Here is a 16833-nt window from a genome sequence, read left to right as displayed (position 1 = left end):
CCGTGACACGGACGGTGATAGGTAACCCACGGTATAGATTTGGATTGCGATTGGTTATCGCCCTTCCATCCCGACCTTGCCATGGCAGGACCATCGTGTCGCCCCTGCAACACTTGATGTTAGCCAAAAGGCCGAGAAGCGATGAGAAAGAAAGAAAGTTGTGTTTTGAAAGATGTGCATGTTGAAAAGTAATGAAAGCAGATGTTTGTAAGAAAACTATTTTTAGCATTGAAAATCCCCTGGAAAGGGGTGGTGCACCATTCCCAGAGATACTGCAATACCAGGTCGATGCGTGGAGTGGACGGAGCAAGCCCCTATTCCATCTCCCTGCTCCAAAAATCAATTTAATATATGGTCCCCAGATAAGGGACGTATCAGATATTAAACTGATAAGAACAGATTTTTTTTTTTTTTTTTGTAAAAATATACATTATTCATAAAAAATCTTCAATCACATTCCAAACCATTTCAAAAACAACATTACAAGGGTACAATCCAGGTTAAACTTTTACAAAATGTATCACCAGGTGCATCAGTACAAACAATATTACAATCATTTACAGCCTTTCATTTTGATCTGTACAGCCCGAGGGGCTCTAAACAGTTCCCAGTCTCTCGGTGCGCTGTGGTAGAAAGGTCTTAGACAGCGACCCTTCCCCATTGCGCCTTTGCGGCAGCTGCCCCAAGCTTTAGTGCGTCCCTCAGCACGTAGTCCTGGACTTTGGATTGTGCCAGTCCGCAACAATCGGTCGGGGACAACTCTTTGTGCTGGAAGACCAACAAGTTTCGGGCAGACCAAAGCGCCTCTTTCACCGAGTTGATGATCCTCCAGCTGCAGTCGATGTTTGTCTCGGTGTGTGTCCCTGGGAACAGCCCGTAGAGCACAGAGTCCTGTGTCACAGAACTGCTCGGGATGAACCTCGACAGCAACCACTGCATCTCTCTCCAGACTTTCTTTGCAAAGGCACAATCCACAAGGAGGTGAACAACGGTCTCTTCCCCACCACAGCCACCTCGAGGGCAACGTGCAGAGGGGGTGAGACTCCTGGCGTGTAGGAAGGATCTGACGGGGAGGGCCTTTCTCACCACCAGCCAAGCTACGTCTTGGTGCTTGTTGGAAAGTTCTGGCGATGAGGCATTCTGCCAAATGACTTTGACAGTCTGCTCGGGGAACCATCCCACAGGGTCCACCCTCTCCTTTTCCCTCAGGGCCTCTAGGACGTTACGTGCTGACCACTGCCTGATGGACTTGTGGTCAAAGGTGTTTTTCTGCATAAATTTTTCCACCAGGGACAGGTGGTACGGCACGGTCCAACTACTTGGAGCGTTCCGCGGCAGCGTGGCCAGACCCATCCTTCGCAACACCGGGGACAGGTAGAACCTCAGCACGTAGTGACACTTGGTGTTTGCGTACTGAGGGTCTACGCACCGCTTGATGCAGCCACACACAAAGGTGGCCATCAGTATGAGGGCGATGTTGGGCACGTTTTTTCCCCCTTTATCTAGAGGCTTGTACATCGCGTCCCTGCAGACACGATCCATTTTCGACCTCCAGATAAAGCGGAAGATGGCTCGAGTGATCGCCATCGCGCAGGAGTGTGGAATGGGCCAGACCTGCGCCACGTACAGCAACAGCGAGAGTACCTCACACCTGATGACCAGGTTCTTACCCGCAATGGAGAGGGAGCGTCGCTCCCACATGCCCAGTTTCCTTTTCACCATAGCCACTCGCTCCTTCCAGTTTCTAACGCATGCCCCGGTCCCTCCGAACCATATCCCCAGCACCTTCAGGCCGTCAGCCCTGACAGTGAAGGGGACAAAGGATCGGTCAGCCCAGTTCCCAAAGAACATGGCCTCGCTCTTCCCACGATTTACCTTGGCTCCCGAGGCCAGTTCGAACTGGTCGCAGACGTGCATCAGTCTGCGCACCGACAGCGGATCCGAGCAGAAAACGGCGACGTCGTCCATGTACAGGGAGGCTTTTACCTGAGTGCCTCCACTGCCTGGGATCGTCACTCCTCTTATGCCCGGATCCTTCCTGATGGACTCGGCAAAGGGTTCTATGCAGCACACGAAAAGGACAGGCGAGAGAGGACAGCCCTGCCTGACTCCAGATTTAATGGGAAAGCTATCTGTTTCCCACCCATTGATTGAGACTGCGCTACTGATGTTAGTGTAGAGCAGTTGGATCCAATTTCGAATTCCCTCCCCAAAGCCCATTTTGGAGAGCACATCCCCCATGTAGGTGTGCGATATTCTGTCAAAGGCCTTCTCCTGATCCAAGCTGATGAGGCAGGTATCCACACCCCTGTCCTGTACATAGGCAATCGTATCCCTGAGCAGCGCCAGGCTGTCAGAGATCTTCCTGCCTGGCACAGAGCAGGTCTGGTCAGGGTGAATCACCAATTCCAGAGCGGATTTGACCCGGTTGGCGATGACCTTGGACAGAATCTTATAGTCCACATTCAACAGTGAAATGGGTCGCCAATTTCTAATTTCCTCCCTTTCCCCCTTGTGCTTGTAGATGAGGGTGATGATGCCTTTCCTCATGGATTCTGACATGCTGCCGGCCAGGAGCATACTCTCGTACACTTCTAGCAGGTCTGGGCCGATCAAGTCCCACAGAGCCGAATACAACTCCGCCGGCAGGCCGTCGCTTCCGGGGGTTTTACTCTTCTCGAAGGACTCGAGGGCCTTAGTCAGTTCGTCAGGAGTTAGCGGTTTGTCTAGGCTCTCCCGCGTACTGTGGTCTAAGACCTCCGTGATAGAGGACAGGAAGGACTGGGAGGCCGTGCTGTCCGTGGGCTTCACGTCATACAGTCCGGCATAAAAGGATTTGCTGATCCTCAGAATGTCGGACCGTGATGACTTTACTGAGCCGTCTTCTTCCTTCAGGCTGCTGATCACAGAGCGCTCTCTGTGTACCTTTTGGAAGAAGAAACGTGAGCACGTCTCATCCTGCTCCACGGAGCGGACTCTGGAACGGAAGATGATCTTGGAGGCCTCCGAGGCAAAGTGCGAGGCTTGCTGGCCCTTCACCTCTTGGAGCTCCTCCTTGACATCGACCCCCATCGACTGCAGCCGGAGCAGATTCTGCATCTTTTCCTGGAGTCGGGACATTTCCCTCTGTTCCTTTCTAGCTTTCTGGGTGCCTTTGCGGATGAAAAACCTCTTGATGCTTCCCTTGATCACTTCCCACCAGTGTGTCAGGGACTCAAAGAGGGGTTTCACGGTTCTCCAACCTTTGTAATCCCTCTTGAGCTCCTCAATGTTCTCTGGGGTCAGCAGTTGCACATTTAGCTTCCATGCCCCCCTGCCCACCCTCAGGTCTTCCTCCAAGTGGCAGTCCGCCAGTAGGAGGCAGTGGTCAGAGAAGAACACCGGCTTGACCTCGGTGGATCTGACTGTGAATGCACGGGACACAAACAGGAAGTCTATCCTGGAACGAATGGACCCGTCTGGCCTCGACCAGGTGTATCTACGCTGCGCTCCGTCTGCAGGGTTGCTGAAGACGTCGTGCAGCTTGGCATCCTTAACTGTTTCCATCAGGGATCTGGACGTAGCGTCCAATCTGCTTCCGGCCCTGCCGGATCGTCCAGCCGCATCGATGATGCAGTTGAAGTCCCCGCCCAGAATGACCGGCCTGGAGGTCGCCAGCAGCAGTGGGAGCTGCTGAAAAACCTCCAGCCGCTCAGCCCCTTGTGCCGGGCCATACACGTTAATTAACCGGAGTGGAGCGTTCTTGTACATTACGTCTGCTACCAGGAGTCGCCCGCCCACCACCTCCTTGACCTCGGAGACGGTGAAGTTGCCTCCCCGCAGCAGAATACCCAGGCCGGAGGAACGAGAGTCGTTTCCGCCCGACCAGATCGATGGCCCGTGGGACCACCATCGTGACCATTGCCTGTAGGAGCTGAGGTGCGGTATCGCACACTCCTGCAGAAACAACAGGTCAGCTTTGACCTTGGCTAGGTAGTCCAAGGTCGCAACACATCGCGTAGTAGATTTAATGCTACGCACATTTATGGATACAATCTTTAAACCCATTTTAAAGCATTTATTCTCCTACCAAACCCACTGTCTCTGAGAGTCCCAGACCTTTAGTCTGCTCCTTCATACCCGTAGTGAGCTCAAATTCCTTCACTTTGGATGGGCTGAGGTAGATCTCCTTGGCCGTGTTCTGCTCCAGTGGCATCTGGAGGTTCACGTAGAGAGCGGGTTTTGAGATGACCTTTGCTGGAGAAGCTTCTCCAAAACTCACCCCCTCTGGGGTGTTGCTGTTCCCGGCTTCCTGGAGCTGGGGTGCGATGATTGCCTCACTGCTCCCAGATTCCAGGGGCTGTGGTGCACTGGCCTCCTCAGGTTGCAGGCAAAGTTGGGGTGCGCTGGTCTCCTTGTTGTCTCCAATTTTCTGGAGCTCGGGTGTCTCGTCCTCCAACGCCCTGGAGCTTTGCCGCCTCTTCTGTCGGTGCCGCTCTGGCACTTCATCATCCGAAGAGCTGCTGCCCTTGTCATCCGTGTCGGATGGGAGACGCCTCTTGCCGCTTCTCTGGGAAACGCCTTTGCTTCTTCTTCGCTCCCTCTTACTTTTCTTGTTCTTCACCGTCCGCCACTCCCCCTGCTGCTTTTCCACTGCTGCCTCCTCCTCCATTGATTCGCTGTCCTGAGGACTGGGAGGTTCAGGGGGTAGTGCTGTTGATTGGCTCTCTGTTGCCTCAATCTCTTTCTCCACCTTGTCTCTCTCTGTGTCCTCCTTTGTCCCGTTGAGCTCCCTGGGGGCCTTGGTGGTTGGAGTGACACGGAACCTTTCTTCTGCTTCCCCCTGGTCGGCTTTGGCTGCCTGTGCGTAAGTACGGCAGCGTTTGGGGCAGGTCCTGTAGAGGTGACTTGCCTCGCCACACAGGTTGCAGCACTTGGCCTGTTTGCAGTCTTTTGTCTGGTGCCCTTCCTGTTTGCAGATCTTGCAGAGGGAGGCGCTGCAGTTGGCCGCCACATGGCCAGCCTTGCCGCATGAGCGACAATGCTTGGGTTGCCCAGCGTAGACCAGGTAGCCACGGTTTCCCCCGATTGCGAAACTGGAAGGAGGGTGGAAAATGGCTCCTTTACCATCGGTCTTTAGCGTGACCTTAAACAGGCGTTTGCCTGTCCAGATCCCCAAGTCGTCTCGAATCTCGGTGCCGCTCCCCACCTTATCGAAGTACCTGGTGAGGAAGGTGACCACGTCGGCGAGAGGGACGAAGGGGTTGTACACATGCACCATCACCTCACGTTCCCGTTGCAACGGCAGAGAAAAGTGCGGCTCCGCCGTCAGGATCTTCATCTCCGGCAGGTCTCTCTTCTCCTCGAACACCCTCAGGAGCCGGACGCAGTCTGCCACCCGCTTGAACGTGACGTCAAAATAACCCCCTTTGCGGGAGTCGTGCAGGGTGAAGATCTCCGTAGCTTGGAAGCCGCACGCCTTCAACAGGATCCTCCTGGTGAAGAAGCCCCGATCCATAGGTGATCCTCCTTCGCTGTGGTTCACCGTGACTCGGACGGTGATAGATAACCCACGGTATAGATTTGGATTGCGATTGGTTATCGCCCTTCCATCCCGACCTTGCCCTGGCAGGACCATGGTGTCGCCCCTGCAACACTACACTTGATGTTAGCCAAAAGGCCAAGAAGCGATGAGAAAGAAAGAAAGTTGTGTTTTGAAAGATGTGCATGTTGAAAAGTAAAGAAAGCAGATGTTTGTAAGAAAACTATTTTTAGCATTGAAAATCCCCTGGAAAGGGGTGGTGCACCATTCCCAGAGATACTGCAATACCGGGTCGATGCGTGGAGTGGACGGAGCAAGCCCCTATTCCATCTCCCTGCTCCAAAAATCAATTTAATATATGGTCCCCAGATAAGGGACGTATCAGATATTAAACTGATAAGAACAGATTTTTTTTTTTTTTTTTTGTAAAAATATACTTTATTCATAAAAATCTTCAATCACATTCAAAACCATTTCAAAAACAACATTACAAGGGTACAATCCAGGTTAAACTTTTACAAAATGTATCACCAGGTGCATCAGTACAAACAATATTACAATCATTTACAGCCTTTCATTTTGATCTGTACAGCCCGAGGGGCTCTAAACAGTTCCCAGTCTCTCGGTGCGCTGTGGTAGAAAGGTCTTAGACAGCGACCCTTCCCCATTGCGCCTTTGCGGCAGCTGCCCCAAGCTTTAGTGCGTCCCTCAGCACGTAGTCCTGGACTTTGGATTGTGCCAGTCCGCAACAATCGGTCGGGGACAACTCTTTGTGCTGGAAGACCAACAAGTTTCGGGCAGACCAAAGCGCCTCTTTCACCGAGTTGATGATCCTCCAGCTGCAGTCGATGTTTGTCTCGGTGTGTGTCCCTGGGAACAGCCCGTAGAGCACAGAGTCCTGTGTCACAGAACTGCTCGGGATGAACCTCGACAGCAACCACTGCATCTCTCTCCAGACTTTCTTTGCAAAGGCACAATCCACAAGGAGGTGAACAACGGTCTCTTCCCCACCACAGCCACCTCGAGGGCAACGTGCAGAGGGGGTGAGACTCCTGGCGTGTAGGAAGGATCTGACGGGGAGGGCCTTTCTCACCACCAGCCAAGCTACGTCTTGGTGCTTGTTGGAAAGTTCTGGCGATGAGGCATTCTGCCAAATGACTTTGACAGTCTGCTCGGGGAACCATCCCACAGGGTCCACCCTCTCCTTTTCCCTCAGGGCCTCTAGGACGTTACGTGCTGACCACTGCCTGATGGACTTGTGGTCAAAGGTGTTTTTCTGCATAAATTTTTCCACCAGGGACAGGTGGTACGGCACGGTCCAACTACTTGGAGCGTTCCGCGGCAGCGTGGCCAGACCCATCCTTCGCAACACCGGGGACAGGTAGAACCTCAGCACGTAGTGACACTTGGTGTTTGCGTACTGAGGGTCTACGCACCGCTTGATGCAGCCACACACAAAGGTGGCCATCAGTATGAGGGCGATGTTGGGCACGTTTTTTCCCCCTTTATCTAGAGGCTTGTACATCGCGTCCCTGCAGACACGATCCATTTTCGACCTCCAGATAAAGCGGAAGATGGCTCGAGTGATCGCCATCGCGCAGGAGTGTGGAATGGGCCAGACCTGCGCCACGTACAGCAACAGCGAGAGTACCTCACACCTGATGACCAGGTTCTTACCCGCAATGGAGAGGGAGCGTCGCTCCCACATGCCCAGTTTCCTTTTCACCATAGCCACTCGCTCCTTCCAGTTTCTAACGCATGCCCCGGTCCCTCCGAACCATATCCCCAGCACCTTCAGGCCGTCAGCCCTGACAGTGAAGGGGACAAAGGATTGGTCAGCCCAGTTCCCAAAGAACATGGCCTCGCTCTTCCCACGATTTACCTTGGCTCCCGAGGCCAGTTCGAACTGGTCGCAGACGTGCATCAGTCTGCGCACCGACAGCGGATCCGAGCAGAAAACGGCGACGTCGTCCATGTACAGGGAGGCTTTTACCTGAGTGCCTCCACTGCCTGGGATCGTCACTCCTCTTATGCCCGGATCCTTCCTGATGGACTCGGCAAAGGGTTCTATGCAGCACACGAAAAGGACAGGCGAGAGAGGACAGCCCTGCCTGACTCCAGATTTAATGGGAAAGCTATCTGTTTCCCACCCATTGATTGAGACTGCGCTACTGATGTTAGTGTAGAGCAGTTGGATCCAATTTCGAATTCCCTCCCCAAAGCCCATTTTGGAGAGCACATCCCCCATGTAGGTGTGCGATATTCTGTCAAAGGCCTTCTCCTGATCCAAGCTGATGAGGCAGGTATCCACATCCCTGTCCTGTACATAGGCAATCGTATCCCTGAGCAGCGCCAGGCTGTCAGAGATCTTCCTGCCTGGCACAGAGCAGGTCTGGTCAGGGTGAATCACCAATTCCAGAGCGGATTTGACCCGGTTGGCGATGACCTTGGACAGAATCTTATAGTCCACATTCAACAGTGAAATGGGTCGCCAATTTCTAATTTCCTCCCTTTCCCCCTTGTGCTTGTAGATGAGGGTGATGATGCCTTTCCTCATGGATTCTGACATGCTGCCGGCCAGGAGCATACTCTCGTACACTTCTAGCAGGTCTGGGCCGATCAAGTCCCACAGAGCCGAATACAACTCCGCCGGCAGGCCGTCGCTTCCGGGGGTTTTACTCTTCTCGAAGGACTCGAGGGCCTTAGTCAGTTCGTCAGGAGTTAGCGGTTTGTCTAGGCTCTCCCGCGTACTGTGGTCTAAGACCTCCGTGATAGAGGACAGGAAGGACTGGGAGGCCGTGCTGTCCGTGGGCTTCACGTCATACAGTCCGGCATAAAAGGATTTGCTGATCCTCAGAATGTCGGACCGTGATGACTTTACTGAGCCGTCTTCTTCCTTCAGGCTGCTGATCACAGAGCGCTCTCTGTGTACCTTTTGGAAGAAGAAACGTGAGCACGTCTCATCCTGCTCCACGGAGCGGACTCTGGAACGGAAGATGATCTTGGAGGCCTCCGAGGCAAAGTGCGAGGCTTGCTGGCCCTTCACCTCTTGGAGCTCCTCCTTGACATCGACCCCCATCGACCGCAGCCGGAGCAGATTCTGCATCTTTTCCTGGAGTCGGGACATTTCCCTCTGTTCCTTTCTAGCTTTCTGGGTGCCTTTGCGGATGAAAAACCTCTTGATGCTTCCCTTGATCACTTCCCACCAGTGTGTCAGGGACTCAAAGAGGGGTTTCACGGTTCTCCAACCTTTGTAATCCCTCTTGAGCTCCTCAATGTTCTCTGGGGTCAGCAGTTGCACATTTAGCTTCCATGCCCCCCTGCCCACCCTCAGGTCTTCCTCCAAGTGGCAATCCGCCAGTAGCAGGCAGTGGTCAGAGAAGAACACCGGCTTGACCTCGGTGGATCTGACTGTGAATGCACGGGACACAAACAGGAAGTCTATCCTGGAACGAATGGACCCGTCTGGCCGCGACCAGGTGTATCTACGCTGCGCTCCGTCTGCAGGGTTGCTGAAGACGTCGTGCAGCTTGGCATCCTTAACTGTTTCCATCAGGGATCTGGACGTAGCGTCCAATCTGCTTCCGGCCCTGCCGGATCGTCCAGCCGCATCGATGATGCAGTTGAAGTCCCCGCCCAGAATGACCGGCCTGGAGGTCGCCAGCAGCAGTGGGAGCTGCTGAAAAACCTCCAGCCGCTCAGCCCCTTGTGCCGGGCCATACACGTTAATTAATCGGAGTGGAGCGTTCTTGTACATTACGTCTGCTACCAGGAGTCGCCCGCCCACCACCTCCTTGACCTCGGAGACGGTGAAGTTGCCTCCCCGCAGCAGAATACCCAGGCCGGAGGAACGAGAGTCGTTTCCGCCCGACCAGATCGATGGCCCGTGGGACCACCATCGTGACCATTGCCTGTAGGAGCTGAGGTGCGGTATCGCACACTCCTGCAGAAACAACAGGTCAGCTTTGACCTTGGCTAGGTAGTCCAAGGTCGCAACACATCGCGTAGTAGATTTAATGCTACGCACATTTATGGATACAATCTTTAAACCCATTTTAAAGCATTTATTCTCCTACCAAACCCACTGTCTCTGAGAGTCCCAGACCTTTAGTCTGCTCCTTCATACCCGTAGTGAGCTCAAATTCCTTCACTTTGGATGGGCTGAGGTAGATCTCCTTGGCCGTGTTCTGCTCCAGTGGCATCTGGAGGTTCACGTAGAGAGCGGGTTTTGAGATGACCTTTGCTGGAGAAGCTTCTCCAAAACTCACCCCCTCTGGGGTGTTGCTGTTCCCGGCTTCCTGGAGCTGGGGTGCGATGATTGCCTCACTGCTCCCAGATTCCAGGGGCTGTGGTGCACTGGCCTCCTCAGGTTGCAGGCAAAGTTGGGGTGCGCTGGTCTCCTTGTTGTCTCCAATTTTCTGGAGCTCGGGTGTCTCGTCCTCCAACGCCCTGGAGCTTTGCCGCCTCTTCTGTCGGTGCCGCTCTGGCACTTCATCATCCGAAGAGCTGCTGCCCTTGTCATCCGTGTCGGATGGGAGACGCCTCTTGCCGCTTCTCTGGGAAACGCCTTTGCTTCTTCTTCGCTCCCTCTTACTTTTCTTGTTCTTCACCGTCCGCCACTCCCCCTGCTGCTTTTCCACTGCTGCCTCCTCCTCCATTGATTCGCTGTCCTGAGGACTGGGAGGTTCAGGGGGTAGTGCTGTTGATTGGCTCTCTGTTGCCTCAATCTCTTTCTCCACCTTGTCTCTCTCTGTGTCCTCCTTTGTCCCGTTGAGCTCCCTGGGGGCCTTGGTGGTTGGAGTGACCCGGAACATTTCTTCTGCTTCCCCCTGGTCGGCTTTGGCTGCCTGTGCGTAAGTACGGCAGCGTTTGGGGCAGGTCCTGTAGAGGTGACTTGCCTCGCCACACAGGTTGCAGCACTTGGCCTGTTTGCAGTCTTTTGTCTGGTGCCCTTCCTGTTTGCAGATCTTGCAGAGGGAGGCGCTGCAGTTGGCCGCCACATGACCAGCCTTGCCGCATGAGCGACAATGCTTGGGTTGCCCAGCGTAGACCAGGTAGCCCCGGTTTCCCCCGATAGCGAAACTGGAGGGAGGGTGGAAAATAGCTCCCTTACCATCGGTCTTTAGCGTGACCTTAAACAGGCGTTTGCCTGTCCAGATCCCCAAGTCGTCTCGAATCTCGGTGCCGCTCCCCACCTTATCGAAGTACCTGGTGAGGAAGGTGACCACGTCGGCGACAGGGACGAAGGGGTTGTACACATGCACCATCACCTCACGTTCCCGTTGCAACGGCAGAGAAAAGTGCGGCTCCGCCGTCAGGATCTTCATCTCCGGCAGGTCTCTCTTCTCCTCGAACACCCTCAGGAGCCGGACGCAGTCTGCCACCCGCTTGAACGACACGTCAAAATAACCACCTTTGCGGGAGTCATGCAGGGTGAAGATCTCCGTAGCTTGGAAGCCGCACGCCTTCAACAGGATCCTCCTGGTGAAGAAGCCCCGATCCATAGGTGATCCTCCTTCGCTGTGGTTCACCGTGACTCGGACGGTGATAGGTAGCCCACGGTATGGATTTGGATTGCGATTGGTTATCGGCCTTCCATCCCGACCTTGCCTTGGCAGGACCATGGTGTCGCCCCTGCAACACTTGATCTTAGCCAAAAGGCCGAGAAGCGATGAGAAAGAAAGAAAGTTGTGTTTTGAAAGATGTGCATGTTGAAAAGTAAAGAAAGCAGATGTTTGGAAGAAAACTATTTTTAGCATTGAAAATCCCCTGGAAAGGGGTGGTGCACCATTCCCAGAGATACTGCAATACCGGGTCGATGCGTGGAGTGGACGGAGCAAGCCCCTATTCCATCTCCCTGCTCCAAAAATCAATTTAATATATGGTCCCCAGATAAGGGACGTATCAGATATTAAACTGATAAGAACAGATTTTTTTTTTTTTTTTTGTAAAAATATACTTTATTTATAAAATATCTTCAATCACATTCAAAACCATTTCAAAAACAACATTACAAGGGTACAATCCAGGTTAAACTTTTACAAAATGTATCACCAGGTGCATCAGTACAAACAATATTACAATCATTTACAGCCTTTCATTTTGATCTGTACAGCCCGAGGGGCTCTAAACAGTTCCCAGTCTCTCGGTGCGCTGTGGTAGAAAGGTCTTAGACAGCGACCCTTCCCCATTGCGCCTTTGCGGCAGCTGCCCCAAGCTTTAGTGCGTCCCTCAGCACGTAGTCCTGGACTTTGGATTGTGCCAGTCCGCAACAATCGGTCGGGGACAACTCTTTGTGCTGGAAGACCAACAAGTTTCGGGCAGACCAAAGCGCGTCTTTCACCGAGTTGATGATCCTCCAGCTGCAGTCGATGTTTGTCTCGGTGTGTGTCCCTGGGAACAGCCCGTAGAGCACAGAGTCCTGTGTCACAGAACTGCTCGGGATGAACCTCGACAGCAACCACTGCATCTCTCTCCAGACTTTCTTTGCAAAGGCACAATCCACAAGGAGGTGGACAACGGTCTCTTCCCCACCACAGCCGCCTCGAGGGCAACGTGCAGAGGGGGTGAGCCTCCTGGCGTGTAGGAAGGATCTGACGGGGAGGGCCTTTCTCACCACCAGCCAAGCTACGTCTTGGTGCTTGTTGGAAAGTTCTGGCGATGAGGCATTCTGCCAAATGACTTTGACAGTCTGCTCGGGGAACCATCCCACAGGGTCCACCCTCTCCTTTTCCCTCAGGGCCTCTAGGACGTTACGTGCTGACCACTGCCTGATGGACTTGTGGTCAAAGGTGTTTTTCTGCATAAATTTTTCCACCAGGGACAGGTGTTGCTGTACGTGGCGCAGGTCTGGCCCATTCCTCACTCCTGCGCTGTGGCGATCACGCCAGCCATCTTCCGCTTTATCTGGAGGTCAAAAGTGGATCCTGTTTGCAGGGACATGATGTAAAAAAACTCTGGATGAAGGGGGAAAAAACATGCCCAACATCACCCTCATCCTGATGGCCACCTTTGTGTATGGCAGTATCAAGCTGTGTGTAGACCCAAACACCAAGCGTCACTACGTGCTGAGGTTCTACCTGTCCCTGGTGTTGCGAAGGATGGGTCTGGCCACCCTGCCGCGGAACGCTCCAAGTGCCGTATCACCTGCCCCGTGTGGAAAAACTTATGCAGAGAAACACCTTTGTCCGCAAGTCCATCAGGCAGTGGTTAGCACGTATCACCCTAGAGGCCCTGCGGGAAAAGGAGATGGTGGATTCCGGCGGACGGTTCGCCGAACAGACCGTCAGGGTCATTTGGCAGAATGCCTCATCACCAGAACTCTGAAGAGAGTGGCCGTGGTTCTTGTCGAGGTGCATCCCGAGCAGTTCCGTGACACAGGTATGGACTCTGTGCTCCAGGGGCTGTTCCCAGGGACACACGCCGAGACAAACATCAACTACCGCCGGAGGATCCACTCGGTGAAAGACACTCTTTGGCTGTCCGAAACTTGTTGGTCTTCCATTGCAAAGAGTTGGCACATTCCAAGGTCCAGGACTACGTGCTGAGGGACGCACTAAAGTTTGGGGCAAAGGCGTAATGGAGAAAGGTCGCTGTCTACGGTTGCGCTAGATGTGTCGTGTAACTGGCAGGTAATGGAAAATTTCGAGAAACACTCAGTCACAAGGGAGAACACGTGACAGGCATGAGAGACAATCCATGAGTCTTTGTAGCTGAGTTTCCGTGTGAGCAACTAGCTCACAGCGCAGAGGAGTTCTTCGATCGAGGCCTGCTGTATTTTTGTCTTTGCTTTCAGCTTGAGCAGTCAAAGAACAAAGAAGAAAAAAAAGTACAGCACAGGAACAGGCCCTTCGGCCCTCCAAGCCTGCGCCGATCGGTCTGTGGAGCTTGCCAGCTGACCAGGTATGCAGCTAAAGTCCTTCCACATCTACAGGGAAGGCAAAGTCAGCAGCGTTTCTCCCAGAGTGTAGAGAGTCCTTGGAACTCTCTTCCTCGAAAGGTGGTGGAAACAGAGTCTTTGAATATTTTCAAGACAGAGCTGGATAGATTAACAAGGCGGGGTTGGAAGGTTATCGCTGGTAGGCAGGAATGTGGGGTTGAGGTTACAATCGGATCAGCCATGATCTTCTGAGTAGTGGAGCAGGCTCTTGGGGCCCAGTGGCCTACTCCTGCTCCTAAGTTGTATGTTCAGACATGTAGGGGCATTACTTTTTACTGATTCCAGTGCTTCTCCTGCACTGAACCTGGAGAGTACTACGTCAGCTGCTGTTGAGTTGTTTCCTGATGCCCTGCTTTCTTTTGTACGAGCTGTCTAGCATCCTCGTTTATGGGCTTCCTTTGCTTGGCATTGGGCCTTCTTTTGGGCTGACTGTTGGTCTATTTCCTTTACGGGATGTCAGCATGACATCACCAGAAGGGAAATGTGTCATGTTATGAAGTCACAGTAAATAAGTCCAATGCATTATATCATTATAATAACACAAGATGATGATCAGCAGTGAGAAGGCAGGTGGCAGCAAGGATAAGTACAGGTACGACACAGCGAACAGCCTTAGATCCTGTTAAAATGTTGAAAATGTTTCTCCCCTTCTCGAAGATTATTTCCTTCAAAATTTTAGAAATCTTTCAGCTTCAACCAGAAGTCACACACAAGCCAAACAACAAAACCACCTGCGTGCACAGCACAGCACACCATCTGCCAGCCTGCAATGATGTCGGCTCTCTTTTAATCACCTTTTCCCCTCCCATCAGTCCTATTCAGCAGGCAAGCAAAGGAGCGCAGAAAATACATCTGCACGGCTGTTTCTAACTTCTAGAAAGGGAACAGCCTTATCCTAGGAAAGTGAAAAATACCTATACTGTCACAAAGTGATGAACTTGAACTGCAAAACACCACGCTTACCTGAGCTTGTGTCACAGTTTTTGCTGTCTATCTCAGCCAGTATTCTCAGTCGTCCATCCTGGCTTCTTGCTCTCTCTGCAGCTTTCAGATGCCTCCCCTTGGCCGGCCTCAGTGCTCGGTGATAGATCAGCGCTCGGTATTATTTCTGTCCTCAGTGGTAACTGCTAGGGGAGAAAGGCTTGACTTTTTCAATCACCTTTTACCTCAGTAAAATCCAAGTAGAACCTAAAGTGGCAATGCTTCTCCCTCTCAGCACCCAACATGTCTTGCCTTTTCTTCAGGTTGGATTTGAGGAAGCACTACAGTTGCTGCCTGGCTGCCATTTCAAGTACAGAGACAAGGGGCAGCCCCATGACCCCTCCCCCGACTCCTGCACAATATGCAAATGTAGCACATTGTCTGAGTGCAATTTGGGAGCTGAAGACGGTTTCACAGTGGGATACAAGATATGAGGAGAGGTTTCCTCACAGACACACCGCCACATAAGCCCCTTTAAATTTGCGCGGCTGTGCAAAAAGTTTAATGGGCCCGCACACTTAAACAAATCGGTCACGCACTGTAATGACTCGCCTCATTCAGTTCAACAGAAATTAGGATCATGTTTTTAACCTGTGCCCTAGTTTTAAAATATTTTGTGTTCCATATTTACTTTCTCAATTTGTTATTAATTTACTTTACATTGCTTTATATTCTATTTTGTCTTGGACATGCATCACGGTTCGTTCAATCTCACTGGTTAAGAAAATTAAAATATTTAGTTTGATCAGGGTCTTACACTTGTCAAGAGGAGCCCTTTCAAATACTGGCCTGCTTTTGGAGGCCTGAAGTCACTGGAGCTGCACAAGTCAAGACGACTGAAGGCCTGATTCGCTGTGTAATATACTTTGCAGCATCTTGTTGCACTAGCAGGCAGGAAGGAGTTTTCAGCAATGCAGTTTAAAGGCTTGATACACTAAGTACACTTTCATTTCAGGTTTGTCATTTCAGGACGCTGCGTGTTTTTTTGCTCTGTTTTCTGACTCTGAAATTCTAATTCAGACTGTGGAGAAGAGCTGTTGTTGCTGCTGTTGGTTTTCTTTGTAACTGTTGTCGTTTTTTTGTGGAAAAATATACCTTATCCATAAAATATCTGAAAGAACATTACAAAACATTTCAAAATGGCCATCGCAAAAAGTGCAATCATATTCCAGTTTTTCAAATAGATCATGTCGCACCCTGCGACGCTTCAATACGATCAATGAACATTACAGACATTTCAACATGCTCATTACAGGCAGTCAGACAGTGCAATAGTATTCAAGTTATCTACATAGATCATGTTGCACTCTGAGGTGCTTCAATACAATTGTGATAAATGTAATATTCACTGCATACATTCAATGTGAGTCTTTCAGGCCGAGGGGTCCATACCTTTCCCAGTCCCTCGGTGCACTATGGCTGAAAGGTCTTAGACAGCGACCGTTCCCCACTGCGCATTTGTGGCGGCTGCCCCAAGCTTTAGTGCGTCCCTCAGCACGTAGTCCTCGGCCTTGGAATGTGCCAGCCAGTCTGCAACACTCTGCTGGGGACAACTCATTGCACTGGAAGACCAACAAGTTTCGGGCAGACCAAAGAGCGTCTTTCACCGAGTAGATGATCCTCCACCTGCTTGTCTCGATGTGCGTCCCTGTCCCTGGGATCAACACGTAGAGCACAGAGACCTGTGTCACAGAACTGCTTGGGATGAACCGCGACAAAAACCACGGCAACTCTCTGCAGACCTTCTTTGCAAACGCACATTCCACAAAGAGGTGAACAACGGTCTCGTCCCCACGACAGCCACCTCGAGGTCAACATGCAGAGAGGGTGAGACTTCAGGAAGGATCTGACGGGGAGGGCATTTCTCACCACCAGCCAAGCTACGTCTTGGTGCTTGTTGGAAAGTTCTGGAGACGAGGCATTCTGCCAAACGACTTTGACAGTCTGCTCGGGGAAACATCGCACAGGATCCACCATCTCCTTTCCCCGCAGGGCCTATAGGACGTTACGTGCCGACCACTGCCTGATGGACTTGGGGTCAAAGGTGTTTTTCTGCATAAAGTTTTCCACCAGGGACAGGTGGTACGGCACGGTCCAACTACTTGGAGCGTTCCGCGGCAGCGTGGCCACACCCATCCTTCGCTAAACCGGGGACAGGTAGAACCTCAGCACGTAGTGACACCTGGTGTTTGCGTACCGAGGGTCTACGCACAGCTTGATACAGCCGCACACAAAGGTGGCCATCAGTGTGAGGGCGATGTTGGGCACGTTTATTCCCCCTTTATCTAGAGGCTTATACAGCGCGTCCCTGCGGACACGATCCATTTTCGACCTCCAGATAAAGCGGAAGATGGCTCGGGTGATCGCCGTCGCGCAGCAGTCTGGAATGGGC

At 52.3% G+C, this 16833-nt stretch overlaps 3 pseudogenes; all 3 read right to left on the bottom strand.

The window, feature by feature from the left end:
• Positions 1–247: 247 nt before the first annotated feature.
• LOC144669779 (U2 spliceosomal RNA) lies at positions 248–427 on the bottom strand (annotated as a pseudogene).
• A 5348-nt stretch (positions 428–5775) lies between these two features.
• On the bottom strand, positions 5776–5956 carry LOC144669722 (U2 spliceosomal RNA; annotated as a pseudogene).
• Positions 5957–11298: 5342 nt separating this feature from the next.
• On the bottom strand, positions 11299–11478 carry LOC144669711 (U2 spliceosomal RNA; annotated as a pseudogene).
• Between the last annotated feature and the right edge of the window lie 5355 nt (positions 11479–16833).

This window comes from Cetorhinus maximus, chromosome 29 (assembly GCF_964194155.1).
Source record: "Cetorhinus maximus chromosome 29, sCetMax3.hap1.1, whole genome shotgun sequence".
NCBI classification, from domain to species: Eukaryota; Metazoa; Chordata; class Chondrichthyes; order Lamniformes; family Cetorhinidae; genus Cetorhinus; species Cetorhinus maximus.
The sequence above is the reverse complement of the archived record's forward strand: the minus strand, read 5'-3'. Positions and strand labels throughout refer to the sequence as shown.